Source organism: Cygnus olor, chromosome 3, assembly GCF_009769625.2.
Source record: "Cygnus olor isolate bCygOlo1 chromosome 3, bCygOlo1.pri.v2, whole genome shotgun sequence".
In the NCBI taxonomy this organism is placed as follows: Eukaryota; Metazoa; Chordata; class Aves; order Anseriformes; family Anatidae; genus Cygnus; species Cygnus olor.
The window spans coordinates 585,256-599,364 of record NC_049171.1 but is presented as its reverse complement, the minus strand read 5'-3'; the positions used below and the strand labels follow the sequence as shown (position 1 = coordinate 599,364).

General features: G+C 43.7%; 1 protein-coding gene across 1 annotated transcript in view; it reads left to right on the top strand.

Annotated features, from left to right (window-relative positions):
* DTNB (dystrobrevin beta) overlaps positions 1-14,109 on the top strand; it is a 190,674-nt gene that overhangs the window by 104,493 nt on the left and 72,072 nt on the right.

Sequence of the window (14,109 nt, the reverse complement as noted above, 5' to 3'; positions counted from 1 at the left end):
TAATTCACAGTCAAAAAATAGCAGCCAAAATAGACATACTTTTCATATTCTGAAGGAATCAGAGTTTTAGGCACTCTTCCAAATGCATGGCATCTTCATGGCAGCTTCTAATTATTACTTGCCAACAGGAGATCACCCTTCCTTAGCCAGCCCTGGTGTGACTGGTGTCCAAGTTGGCCATTGCAGCTCAGGGAGGAACAACCTGCAGTCCTGGGACTGCATGCCACAGCTGCAGGGCTCGCCTGGGAGGGTTCATTGCTTGTGCGATGTGGAGTATCGGAGATTTGCCAGCCACACACCTTTTTTTTAATTATTCTTATAATATCAAACAAAGAGAGGAGCAATTCAGAGGCTGGGAAATTCAAAAGCAAAAAAAATAGGGAATCATTTTTTCTACCCATATGGAATTGAAATCTGGAAGATCAAATGACATCCCCTATATAACAGCCAGAGACCCAGTAAAAGAAAGATAATCATTGGGTATATGGCGGCCAGCTTTACAGGAACAATACAGCAGGACATGCAGGCAAGCGAATGATATTGTACATAAAGGTAATACACAGTGTAACAATATAAAAATATCACAGAAAAAGAGGAGAACTGCAGAATCCTTGTCAGCTGAAATTCCAAATTCTTAATAATAGAGAAGAAATACCGCCCCCCTGATTAGATGATGGTAGTGATCAAGAAATGTTAAGTGAGAAAAGACAAGCTGCAAAATTTGGGACAAGTAAGTAGCAGTGGGAGATTTCAGCTACCCACATAGAGACGAAGTCAATACCTTTTCAGAGGGGGATGCAAAAACTCATTTGAGTGCAATAAAGGATGTTTCCTTGAACACTAGTTTTACAGTCCACAAAAAGAATCCCTCCTGAATTTAGTCCTGCATGGTGCACCAGCGTGAGTTCACGTGGGATTAGCTGTGCTAACTGATCTGTACTGGTAACCATCACACACTTAGATTTAACAGCAGGAGGGAGCTTGCCAAATAAATCCAGTATGCAGATATTCAGTTTCAAGAAAGGGAGCTATGTCAAAATGAAACAATAAGAAAAAATCCTAAAAGGATCATTCAAAAAAAAAACAGAAAGACTGTAAGCTGCCTGGAGACTGTTAAGAATGCTGTATTAGAAGCCCAGGAAAGCTGTGTGTCAACATTCAAAAAGAAAACAAAACCATACAAAAAACTGTTTTTATGGGTCAGTAAGAAAGCTAAGGAGGGTGTCCTAAGGAAAGGATGGCATTAAAGAAATGGAGAGCTTGCCTGAATGAAACGCACGAGAAAGCCCGTAAACATGTCTGGTTAAATGTTAACAGGAAATTCAGAGATGGAGAGAATAAAAAGAGCACTTCTCAAAGGATGCTGAAGTCTATAGTAAAAAGATTTTCAATACCATCAAAAGTAGGATAATCAGTACAGAATCAGTAGGGCTCTCTGAAGACCAAGATGCTGAAGATTAGTCAGGAGAGATAAGACCAAAGCAAAGATGCCCAATGGGTTGTTTGCACCAGTCTTTACTGCTGAAGGTAAACATATGTTGTAGCACATGTAACATACTCTTTATGGCAGGTAAGTACAGCAGAGTAGTCAGGTGGCTTTGAACTAGCACAGCAACTATTAAAACAGGTAACACAGATGTCAGGATATCATTGTTTGGTACTAACTCAAGAGTCCTTGACAGTCTGGAGGAATGAGCTGGCAACCATAAAATCATAGAATCATTTAGGTTGGAAAAGACCTCTAACATCATCAAGTCCAACCGCTAACCCAGCACTGCCAAGTCTACAATTAAACCACATCCCTGAGCACCACATCTGCACGTCTTCTGAACACCTTCATGCAGTTTAACAGAGCTACGTGCCAGTCCTGCACCCGGGACAGGGTAACCCCCTGCAGTGCTGCAGGCTGAGCGCCCTCGGGCTGGAAGCGGCTTTGCAGAAGAGGACCTGGAAGCACTGGTGGGCAAAAGGAGCCAGGAGTGTGCCCTTGCAGCACAGCAGTCAAGCACGTGCAGGACATTATTGGCAAGAGTGCAGCCAGGACGGTAAGGGTCTCTGACCAAGAATGACTTTTCCCCTCCATTCAGCACTGATGAGGCCACATCAGAACTACTGTGTCTGGTTCTGCGCTACACAGTTTGAGACGTGGACATAGTGGAGCACACCCAGAGGCCAGTAAGATGTTTAGTGGTTGTCCTACAAGATGTAGGAGGAGGTGCTGAGAGGGCTGGGTATGTTCAGCATGGAGAAGAGAAAGCAAAGGGGGATCTTACGGCTGTTTGCTGATAGCTGGTGAGCCAGACATAGCAGAGGTGCACAGTGAAAGGATGAGAAGCAACAGGCCGTAGTTACAAGAAGGAAATTCCAACTATATATTAAGAAAACCATTTCACCATGATGATAGTCAAATACTTGAAGAGGTTGTCCAGAGAAGAAGTGGAATCTTTGTCCTTGGAGATAGTCAGAGCTCAGCTGGAAGAGGTCTCGAGCAATCTGCTGTGAATTGGCCCTACTCTGAGCAGCACAAGGACTGGAAACCTCCAGAGGTCCCTTCTCACCTATATTTTTCTATGAATCTAGACCTTAATGAAAGTAGAGGTTGGGAACGAACTGCCATAAAGGAGCCATGGAGTATTTGGAGACTTTAAAACCAAGATAGACCAGTGTCTGTTGGGAATATCGGAGATATGCTGATGTGAACAAAATTACTTCTTGATGTCCTCTCCAGCCCTATTTCTCTGACATAATATGCTTTTTTTTTTTTTTTAACATGCTCTAACTGCTAGAAATTAAGAGGATTCCAGATGCAGAAGCTGTTCATACAACAGCCTAATGCAAAGTTGTTTATTCTTTTCTTTGAAGTGGTTGACAATGATCGCTGCTGGAAATTGTACAGTGGACTTTGTGGTGATGGATCTGACTCAGTCCATCAGTTTCTGCATTTTCTCAAATTAGATAAAATGTTAAAGCTGCCTTCTGCAGGCTTGTTACTGTAATAAATGTCACTTGTAATATGAATACAAATACATTCTATTAACATTTTTAGGGGAAAAGCCTTTGCTTGAAGTCTTACTGGGCCAAAATAATTTTGAGCCGGATCTCAGAGTTAATTCTTGAAATCCAAGTCTGTTTCTTCTTAAAGAAGAAAAATGAATGGGGAGAGAGGAGAAGAAAGGAGAATGCATCATCTGTCACTCGATACATGTAATTTACTTAGTGGTGCAGCAGAGGCTCATGGCATGCAACCAGTGCAATTATACACTGGTAGACAGCAGTTTAGTCTGCGTTCACTCAGAAAAAGCTTTGACTGAGTTACTCCTGTTTTCTTCAAAACAGTCTTCAGAGGGCAGAATCCTTTTTATTGAATTTAAGTTGCTCAGGGCTATGCTTGGCTTGCTAGTTTGGTCACAGCAGAGTGCTGTGGATTAAAATAAGTGTTGGCTGGCTACGCTAGACCGATTAGATGGAAGGCAAAAGAGAAGAGCAGAAGGTGACTAGATGAATAAAGTGAAGAAATTATGAGAAAGAATACCAAACTTCATTTAAATCACTGCTTCTAAGAGCAGAACTGTTTGTCTTCCTCTGCTGATCTGCTCAGGTGGTCAGTCTGAGGTAAGAAAAGATATGGCATTTCTTATCGAGCGCTATCTTTTTGACAAAGGCAGGAGACTGAAAATGACCTCTGGTGTCCCCAGCCCGCTCACCTTCTCTCTGTTACAAAATCCCCTCTACATACACATCAGGTCCCACCTCGATATTGCCATATTACTTGAATACAGTTAAACCTGCACGTAAGATGATTTTTAAGGGAAGGGATAGTTAAGTATATTTCAGGGGAGGAGGAGTGGACCTGAGGGAACAACGCGAAGCTGTGTCAGGGCAGATTCAGGTTGGATGTTAAGGAAAGGTTCTTCACCGAGCGGGTGGCCAGGCCCTGGAACTGGCTGCCCGGGGCAGTGGTCACAGCACCGAGCCTGCCGGAGTTCAAGGCGTTTGGACAACGCTCTCAGGTGCTTGGTTTGATTTCTGGGGAACCTGTGTGGAGCCAGGAGCTGGACTCGATGGTCCTTGTGAGTCCCTTCCAACTCGGGATATTCTGTGAATGTATGATTTTGTGATTCTAAGTGCATATATATACAGCCATTTGTACAAGACAACCCTAGGCCCTCTGTCATTGGTGTCCTACACTACCTCCCTCTTGCCAAGCCAATGTCTCCTTCTCCTCTCCCACCTCCTGCCACCTGCTCTGCCTCAGCTCTTGTTCACCCATTTTCTCTGTTAGCACACTCCCAGGTCCTCCTGGGGTTCTGCTGATGTACCTGGGCAGGCTGATTCCTACAAGCAGAGGTCGGTGTCTGGGCCATGAGCCGAAGTGCCTGCTGCTTCCCACTGACTGATGGCGAGAGCCCCGCTGCAGCCAGCGGCGCCCCGTGGCACTCAGCAGGAGCAGGGGGACACAGAGACACCGCGCACCTAGCAGGGCTCTGCTGACCTGTGCAGCCTTGCTAAGAAAAGCATGAGCACCTAATAAATATGAGAAAATACTCAATTATGGATGAGTTGGTAATTAGGTTGAGTTATGTGGATGAGTTATGATAATTAGGTTCTTGCGCATATTGCTCTTTTTTGAAAACAGTATGTGATTGCTCTTCTTCCCTCAGCATTAAGCAATACTAAAAGCCTATCATCATCTCATCTCATCTCATTAAATCTACTGTACCTACAACCTAAATAATATTTGTAATATTCTCTTCATCTAATTTTTCTTCTTTTAGGCATTAGGTAATATTTCATACATGTTTTTTAAATAAAGAAAGAACAAGTAAATCAGATTTTCTGGTGTACATCTTTCCAGGATAAATCCACAGCCTCATTCTTGGACTTCTTTTCTTCTGGATACAGTAGTTATATGAACCATTTCTGTTACTTGTTTCTATTTCTGTCTTGATCACAAAGAACACTGTGACACTACAGTGATGGGCAGGTAAAATACTGGTGCAGGCTTTCCATGACATGGTGTAGTCCTTGCACTAAGGAACTGGGAAGCCGATGCCCACAGGAAGCAAGCTTTAGAGGTTTTTGACAGTTTCTTCCAAATCCAGGTGATGGAGGAGTGCAGTTGCCAAACTGGCTTCTGGGGGCTTGATTAAAAAGTCTCATTAAATCCTCTGCTTTCACCCAAAAAGGTGTACTGTAGCTGAGGTCTGAAGGCTCCTTGTGGCGAATACCAGTCCAGCTTGAAAGTCCAGCATGGTGCTCAAGTTTAATGCCCAGTGCTAGAAGGTTGTACTGTTCCTATGTGATATTAAGGATTTTAAGTAGATTTTACAATCATCTTCTTAGGAATTTTACTGCTGGGAGAGGATGGGGCTTGCCATTTTGATGATCCTCAGAACTTGTAAGAGTTCAGTATTCATGCTGAGCACCAGGACAGCAGAAAATGATGGTGATCACACTTTCAGTCATGTTGGAGAGTTTGCTTAGCTGTGAAACGTTTTTTTTCTTTTTTTTTTTCTTTTTTCCTTATAAGATGTTAGTCTCCAGCTCAAAAAGCTGTGGCTTTGGTCTTGCTGCTGTGTGATATAGAACTGGAGACCTGTGTTACAATTCACTGTATCAAAAAGTCTTTTTTCTTTTCACACTCTGCCATACTTCAGAATGCCTTTACTCTGAATAAACTTTGTAGATTGTTTCTGCATGGATCTATAACATTTTGGGGTTTGGTTATGCTGTATTAGTGCCTCAGGAACCCATGTTAGAAAACTGTGGGCTGTGTCCAAGAGGGCCAAGAAAAGATCTCCACATTGCGTCTATGCCATAACAGTCAGGATCATTCGCTTTCTGAGATACTTACTCCTCATGGAGAAAGAAAGCTACATAGGACAAAATATCTAAACTGTTCATTTTCTTATACAAATGTTAAAAGTAGGGTTTGGGGGTTTGTTGTAGTAACTTTGAAGGCCTTACATCTCACACTGGTGCAATGACATTGAGTGTAGAAAGGGGATATGTCCCTGGTGCTCAGTGCTGCTGGGCAGGTAGGGAGCTGAGACAGCTAGGCTTTTTAAAGAGAGGAATTGCAGCAATAAATCTTGAAAGACACAAGTCATTCATACCTGCCCAGCGAGATGGAGTGCAAATGTAAGAATGCTGACTAGTAAGTGAATGTTTTGGATTGCTTGTTTTTATTTTTTATTTTTATTTTTCAGTGCAGAGGATTTAAGAACCACATATGATTTCACAGAGAGGACAGATACCTTTCATCTAGGTAGTTATTAGTAACATGCAAATGCTCTAATAAATACTTCCTGGATTTACAAGAATAGCATTTGCCATTGCAATCCTGTACCATGTACCCAAGACACTACTGAAAGCTGTGACAGTAAGAATTTGTTGATAATAAAATGCTGGGCAGCAATGAGAGCAGTGACTATAGGCAGGTTTCCTTCCCTGTGTTCTGGAGGAATTTATTCACTGAAGAAATACAGGCTGTCCAGCATGAAACCCAGGTTGATATTTGCACATTTGAATGATATCTCATACTTTCTATTATCATACATAATATTATCTCCTAATAGTATTCAGAACATGCATTTGAAATATTTGCAAGCGTGAGGTGTAATGCACTGCTCATATATGAACTTGATTGGAAACCCTTAGGCCAGTAACAGGTCCCACACAGCGTCCACCAGCACCTCAGCCACTTTTCAGAATCATTCTACCCTGAAAAATACTTCCCTCACCCATGAAATCCGCTGTTTTCAGAAGAGCAGTGACTTCCAGAGACAGCTGCAAAAGTTCGTTAAGCCCTTCACTCTGTAAAGTAGTCTGCAGTCATCTAGGCTTGAGAAAAGTAGTGACAAACTGTCAGGTCTCCATGTCCCTGGTAAATTCTTTCATTGCGACACTGCATTTTTCCTTATGGGCTGCAGGAAGCTACTTGCTTGTCACAGAGAAAATAGTGGCATTTCTTGGGTAGGTTGTAAAACAATCCGGGGGATTATTGATCAGCAGTGACTCAAGGAATGATTGAGACTACTGATTCTGTGAGCAAAGTGACTGATAGGAGGTTCTCGGTTACTTAAATGACTTCCCATCTGTGAGAGAAAGTGAATACAGGTGCCCGGCATGCTTTGTTTGGATCTCAGGTGTGTTCATGGGTAGAATGGCAGATACTGCGCAGGTACTGCAAAGTTTGTCTGCTTTAAGACTACCAGGCTCTAGGCAGCTAGAGAAAAAAAATGAAATAAATGCAGTTCTTGAGCTACTAGAAAAGTCACCCAAAATTGCAACCTAAACACAAAGACTTCTTCCCATCATAGAAAGAACTGAAAAAAAAAAAAAAAGTTTGTGGTTAAAAGCAGTTCTTTGTTACTGCCAATGTGATGGTCAAATATTTTATTAGTTTTTGTGAAATAATGTGGTTTTCCTCACAGGTCTTTAGAGGTTTATAAATCAGTCTGAAAGGAGACCCGTAACCAGAATTATAACAGAGAAAAAAGGAAGACTGAAAGAGAAAACCTAATCAAAGGGCTGGAGAGGTGGTGGGAGCAGAAAGGTGCCTGGGAGTCAGATATTCTGGCTTTAAAGGAGAAAGTTAAAAAATGACTTGAATCAAAACAGAAGAGAGTGGAAGTTGTTTATTTAAACAACTGTAATATATGTATCTTTGAGCAACCTGGTCTAGTGGGAGGTGTCCCTGCCAATGAGGGGGGGTTGGAATTAGATGATCTTTAAGGTCCCTTCCAACCCAAACCATTCTATGATCTAGGCTGATGATTCTAGATTCACGAGGTTGAAAATAGAGAACTCTAATATCTTTAGATTTGATAGAAATATGAGTTATAGGACATTCTGAGGGTATCTTAGAAGAAAGATGACTTTTTTTTTAAGTTTTTTAAGATAGGATTATTATTTATCATATGTTCTGAGACATTCCTGTTTACAATACTGCAGGAAAAAATACTCATAAAAAAGTTGCAGCTATGGAAGCAGCAGTTGATGCGTTTCCAAAATGGATTTAAATAGAGAGAACAAAGCTACCTAGCTTTGTTTATTGATTAAAGGAAGTTTTTCTCTTGCATCCTTTGTAAGAGAACAGTGACCTGTGAGGAATCTGTAGAGGGTAGAAATGGCAAAACAAACAGCCTTGCTCTGAAGTATGAAAATTAAAGCTGAACATGGCTTTTTAAAATCTGATCGTACCCCTTATCTCTATGCAAGTAATAGTTTGATGCTATAGATGTAGATGCTTTACATGCAGGCACTCGCATCGATAAAAACTGGAGCGCCCCGTTGGCTTGGTGGCTGCTGCGTTTGAGTGACAGAGGGCTAGCTGCAGGCATTGCCTACTGTGGGCCAGTTCAGCTTTGCATGAGCCTTCTTGGGCAGACGCTTAGCCAAGTAATTTAAAAAAACAAAAACAAATAGTGGATGGAGTTCACTCCAGATGGAGTCCATTGAGGCAATTTGTTCCAATCTGTAAGTTCATCTACCGATAAAATGATTTTCCTGAATCTTAACATAATTATTCCTTGCTTGGTTTGAGCCCACTAAGCATTCTCCTACTTCAGGGGACATGAAGAATAATATATCACTTTCCTCTTCGCAATAAGCATTGTATATTTAAAATTTCTTACGTTGTCTCCTCTCCTTCTTTTACTCTCTTCAGTCTTTCAGACTTTCCTCGTTGTCATTATTTATAGACCTCTGGTCATTCTTGTTCACCCTGTTTGCTCCAGTTAGCTCTTAGCTTTTTTTGAATTACTCTCAGGCTGGAAACAGTAGTTCACCTGGATTAGAGAACAGGGGTAAGTCACGCATTATAGCACACAGCACCCCCTGTTTCAAACAACCCATTCCAGGACTCTGCAAAAGCACGATGTTATTGACCACGTTTGGTTTGCAAACCACTCTCATTTGCAGATCCTTTTTTGCAGAACTGCTGCCTTTATGCAGGTGTTTATACAATTGACAGGTTAAAAGTAAATATGAGAGTTTGCACTTGCCTTGATAGAATGCAACCTATTTCTTCAAACCATTTCTAGAAGTTCTCACGTGATTTTATATTTTAATTGTGTCCTCTAAAGTCCTATGAGCTTGTCACAGTGTGATACAGTCTGCAAATGTGAAGCAAATACTTTATTCCATCTTCTATGATATTAATGAAAATATGTAATGTTACCAGATATAAGAGAAAAGCTGGAAAACCCATAAGGGGATGTCAGAAGTATGGCTGAAGTGAAAGTGTATCATTAATAGTTTTTCTCCTATATGCAGGATTATATTTTTACTATGGAAGGCAAGTAGTTTGCTGTAACATGATTTCTTCTTAAAACTCTATGTAGACTGTTACTTAGCCTATCTTCTAAGTACTTCCAAGGAGTTCTATTATGTGTTTTCTCTCCAGGAACTAAGGTTAAGCTGAGTGGTTTGTAGTTGTTAGTTCCTTCGTACATTGTTTGCAGATGTGAGCTTTATGGATACCCTGTTCTGGCCTCCAGAGCATTGCCTTAAGAAACGTAGTGCTTTTGGAGGTGAACACGAAAGCTCTGAGGTTGCTTTGGGTTTATGTAAGTACGAAAAACTAAGTGCCCTGATGAATTTCTTCACACCCCAGCTACTTGAAATATCTAAGTTGTCTGCAATCAGTTTTTTAAACAGAGTTTTTATTCCAAGATTGTAAGTTACTTGTCCTGGACAGTTAAAGTTTTTTAATATTAGACCATCATGGGTTGGTTTTTGTTTTTTTTTTGTTTTTTTGTTTTTTTTTGTTTGTTTTATATAAAGCCTAACCCAGAGAGCACAAATAGAAATCCCAGGGGTGCTCTCAGACGCGAGGCTGCACCTTGCACTCCTGCTGGCAGGAAGGATGGAGCGTGCGGCCTCCCAGGATGCCTGTTCATTAAGGAGGCTGGCACCGGGGCTGTGTCTTATTACCCAGTCAAGGTCAGATATATTTAGAATTGTCAGACATTTTCTGGACAAGCGTGCTAGCAATTAGACTTGTGCCTCTGTTGTTTTTTCTAACAGGCTCAGTGCTGTCCATGGCGCTCTGATACTCTTACTTTCTGGGTATGCAAGAATTTAGACTCTTCTTCTCCTGACTCCACAATGTAGCACAGATTAGGTGAGAGATAAGTGCGATTTCTCAAGATCGGAGCACTCCTCAGCGTACAATAGACACTCAGGCTTTGTGTATAGCATACTTATCAAACACTTCTAGTGCCTGCATCTATAATACTGAGCTCTCTCACCCGCCCAAACAGTGCAGCTGCTACAAACCACCTGTTGCAGATGGTTCTCAGCTTAAGGTAAATCCCAAACCATGCTGAGAATTTCTCAGAGAGATAGCTAGGCTGGGCTAAAAATATGTCAGGGGTCATACTAAATATCTGCTAATGTGGGTGATCAAGTTCCAGTGCCTCTGCCTGGTGCTTTTTAAGTCACCAGCATAGGCATCCCCTTTGCAAATGTTCAGGCTGAGCATCACATGCCATTCGAGAACTTGGGAGGTTTAGATGTTGGTGAACAATTGGCAGCCTGATTTTTTTTTCTGGGTTTCTTTAGCCTTGAGAAGACTCATATGAGGCTTATTATCTATTTCTGCATGATGGTGGCAACTCAGCTGATGGAGCCAGGCTTTTTTCAGTGGTGCCCTCTGAAGGGCAATGGACTTGAGCTGAATTCCATTTAAACAGAAGAAAAAGCTTCCAAATGGCAAGGGTGCTCAAACACTGGAATAGGTCGCCCCTACAGGTTGTGGAGTCTCCTTCCCTGGAGATATTCAAACACAGCTGGACGATGTACGCTTACTGCGTTCAGCTCTGGGGTCCCCAGCACAAGGACACAGAACGAGTCCAGAGGAGGGCACAGAGATGATCCAGGGGCTGGAGCACCTCTCCTACAGACAGGCTGAGGGAGTTGGGGTTGTTCAGCCTGGAGAAGAGAAGGCTCCAAGGAGACCTTACAGCGGCCTGCCAGTACCTAAAGGGGGCTGCAGGAGAGCTGGGGAGGGACTCTGTCAGGGAGTGGGGTGATGGAACAAGGGGTAATGACTTTAAACTAATTAGGGTAGGTTTAGATTAGGTGTAAGGAAGAAATCATTTACTATGAAGGTGGTGAGGCACGGTCACTGGTTGCCCAGAGAAGCTGTGGGTGCCCCATCCCTGGCGGTGCCCAAGGCCAGGCTGGATGGGGCTGGGGGCAGCCTGGGCTGGGGGGAGGTGAATGGTTTGGGTTGGAACTGGATGATCTTTAAGGTCCCTTCCAACCCAAGCCATTCTGTGATTCTATCATTCTATGATGTCCTGAGTACCACACTCTACTTGACTCTGCTTTGAGAAGGGTGTTGTATTAGACATCTGAAAAGGTCTTTTCGAACTCCAACAATTCTGTGACATGGAGTTACATTTATAACTTAACTGGACTTTTGGAAGAAATAGAACAAATAAGAAAATACTGAATTGTCATACAAAATACACACTGCACAGTTTCCAAATGACCTCTCAGCTTGTGACATTTGAGCGAGCAGCATGTGGGATGTTCCTCCCCTCGGAGACTGTGCAAGTGAAATGGGACAGTGGTAATACAGGCTCAGGTTCCTCTGCAGTCTTGTCTTTGCTCCTGAGGGCTTGAGTACTTTAGGTCATGAGGGTGATTTCAGGCTTTGGACAGGGTTTCTGAAGAAAAGGATTAAGGACAAGGCTGTTTTCATAGGCACAGTCCTCCTTCGTGGCAGAACAGAGGTTCCTGTGCCTCAGATGGAGCCCCAGGAGCCCCAGAGGAGGCTGCAGTTGAAGCACGTCACCTGCGCTTGTCCTCCTAGCTGCTGGCAGCAGGACATGGGGACACCACGGGACGTCAGCTCTGTGACTCACCGTTTTGGGGGAACCAGCTGGTCATAGCAGGTGTCATCAGCACAGGACAGAGGTTTCACAGAGAGGTCACCTCAGAAAGGACAGCGTGGTGGCAGTGCTGCTGCCTACGCTGCGCTGGAGGCCCCAGCACCACCTGAACATCACAGCCCTCTTCTGGCTCCTCTGCCCCCCAGCCTGGTCTGGGAGCAGTGTGCACCCTGCGCCTGCCACTGCCGGGGGAGAGGGCCCTTTCTCACCTTGCCACCAAGGACAGTGCTTCTGCACTGAGGTTTCTCTGGTACTTACGTTTTATTTTCTCACACTGTTCATTTTAACTCTCAAGCTGGTTTGGTTCTTCTTGCCTGGGCCCTGCCTTACCAAGCAGCTTTCACACTGACAATTTCCACGTCATTAGGAAACTCCTGAATTAGCCATCAGATCGCTCGGGAAAGCGCAGAAGACCAGCTTGTAGTCGTGTCACTCAAGCAAGGCTCACTTACCACATACAGACCTCCCCACCACGTGAGTGTCGCGTCGCCCAAGGAGAGAGCTGCTATCCATGCTTCAGCCGAAGTCCAGTCAGGGTTGTGTCCAGGTACCCACAGTGAAACAGCTCAAAGCGTAGCAGTGTCTGCCCCCTCTGTCCTGGCGCTGCTACTGTCCACCTTGTGGAAGCAGCAGTAGATGCCGAGCTCTTCATCCATCTGCTGTATTTCTACCAAATACTTTCCGGAAGTGGTTGTGAAAGTGTTTTCTCAAACCAGGAACCCAACCTGAGGTCTTTCTGAAAATGTTGTGGTAAAAATCTCTGAAATCTTGAGATCAAATGAGAATGAAAAGGCAAAAACAGAGCGCCGAAACTTGGAGCTCTTGACAAAGCCCCGGAGATCTGCCGCTCGGCACAGCTGCTGCGTAGTGCCTTGGTACCTGCCGTCATCCTTCTGGCACCAGCAGTGCGGTGACTACCAGGCGCCCTTTGCCCACTTCTGGACTGTTCTGCCACATCCAAGGCATCCTTGTGGTAATGTCATCAACGTGACAAGCTCAGAGTTGAACTGCGAGGTCCTTCTCCTCGCTCCGGTCCCAGCGCACAGCCGCTGCGGGATGGGTTGGCAGCGCTTACAGCATCTCCTCCATTAGCACACTTCTGGGGATACTGACACCCCATTTCCCAAAGATGTGGCAAGAAGCATGGCACCATGGCCGTAGTCATCTGCACTGCCAAAATGAGTGCACCCTGTCTATGCTGGAGCCAAAGACAGACAGAGTAAGGAAATCAGAGGCAGTAATGACCCGGTGCCAAAAGCAGACCCTATGTACTGCCTTGTTCCTCAGCCAAGGAGACCTGTCCTCAATGAAAGATGTCTCCCCAGCTCCAAGTTCTCCCAAGGAGAACTTCTTGTGTCTGATGGCCAGGATGGTTTTGAGTTGCGTGGGACCTCCTAAGCAGCATCTTAGGATTCCACCGGCGAAATGCACTGAACCAGGACAAGACCCTATAATTCTCTTTCCATTCTTAGTCCTTGTAACCGGCTTCTTCATCCTGCAGCCCAGCTGCTAACAGGTTCTCCCACAAAGTACAAATCCTTGTTTAATTGCGCAGTGCTTTTCTCAGTGGTGGTGATGGCTGCTGGTGAAAAGTGTGCCAAACACAAAGAGGCAGTGAACCTGGATTCACATTTAGTTAACGCTGAATCCACAAAAGCTAACAGCACTGAAAGACTTCATTTAACCCCAGCGTCACTGCTGAGTTGATGAATTGGAAGAAGGGGAGAAATTGGACCTAGAGAAAGCATGAGAAATTGGTATCAGCTTGCTGCAGAAGCTGTTTGAAGACCTTGCTGTAAAGATATTTCTGTCAAAATATTTCTAAGCATTAATGACACTACATTGTGCCGGTGTATTATAAGAAGAAAATGGAGAACAGGAGTTAGTCACGCCGTCAGCAGTGTGTTCTGATATTCGGCAGTGGTATAGGTACCATGACCCTGGCTATAAGTTATTCTAACTTTTCTTCACTCACTGACATAATGGAAGGTCAGTGTTTCACTAAAAGACTTTATGATAGAAGGTGTAACGCATCTCTTCCCAGGGAAGCCTGTCTGTGCTTTAAGAACAGGTAGGTATGCTGTATTTTTTTCTGAAGGTCTTTTAAAAAATGGCAAATAAAATTCCTCAGACTGATGGTGTTAACAGATGATTCATAGCGTAGGCAGAGGTACCCATAGCCAGAGTCCTATGATTTCATGAG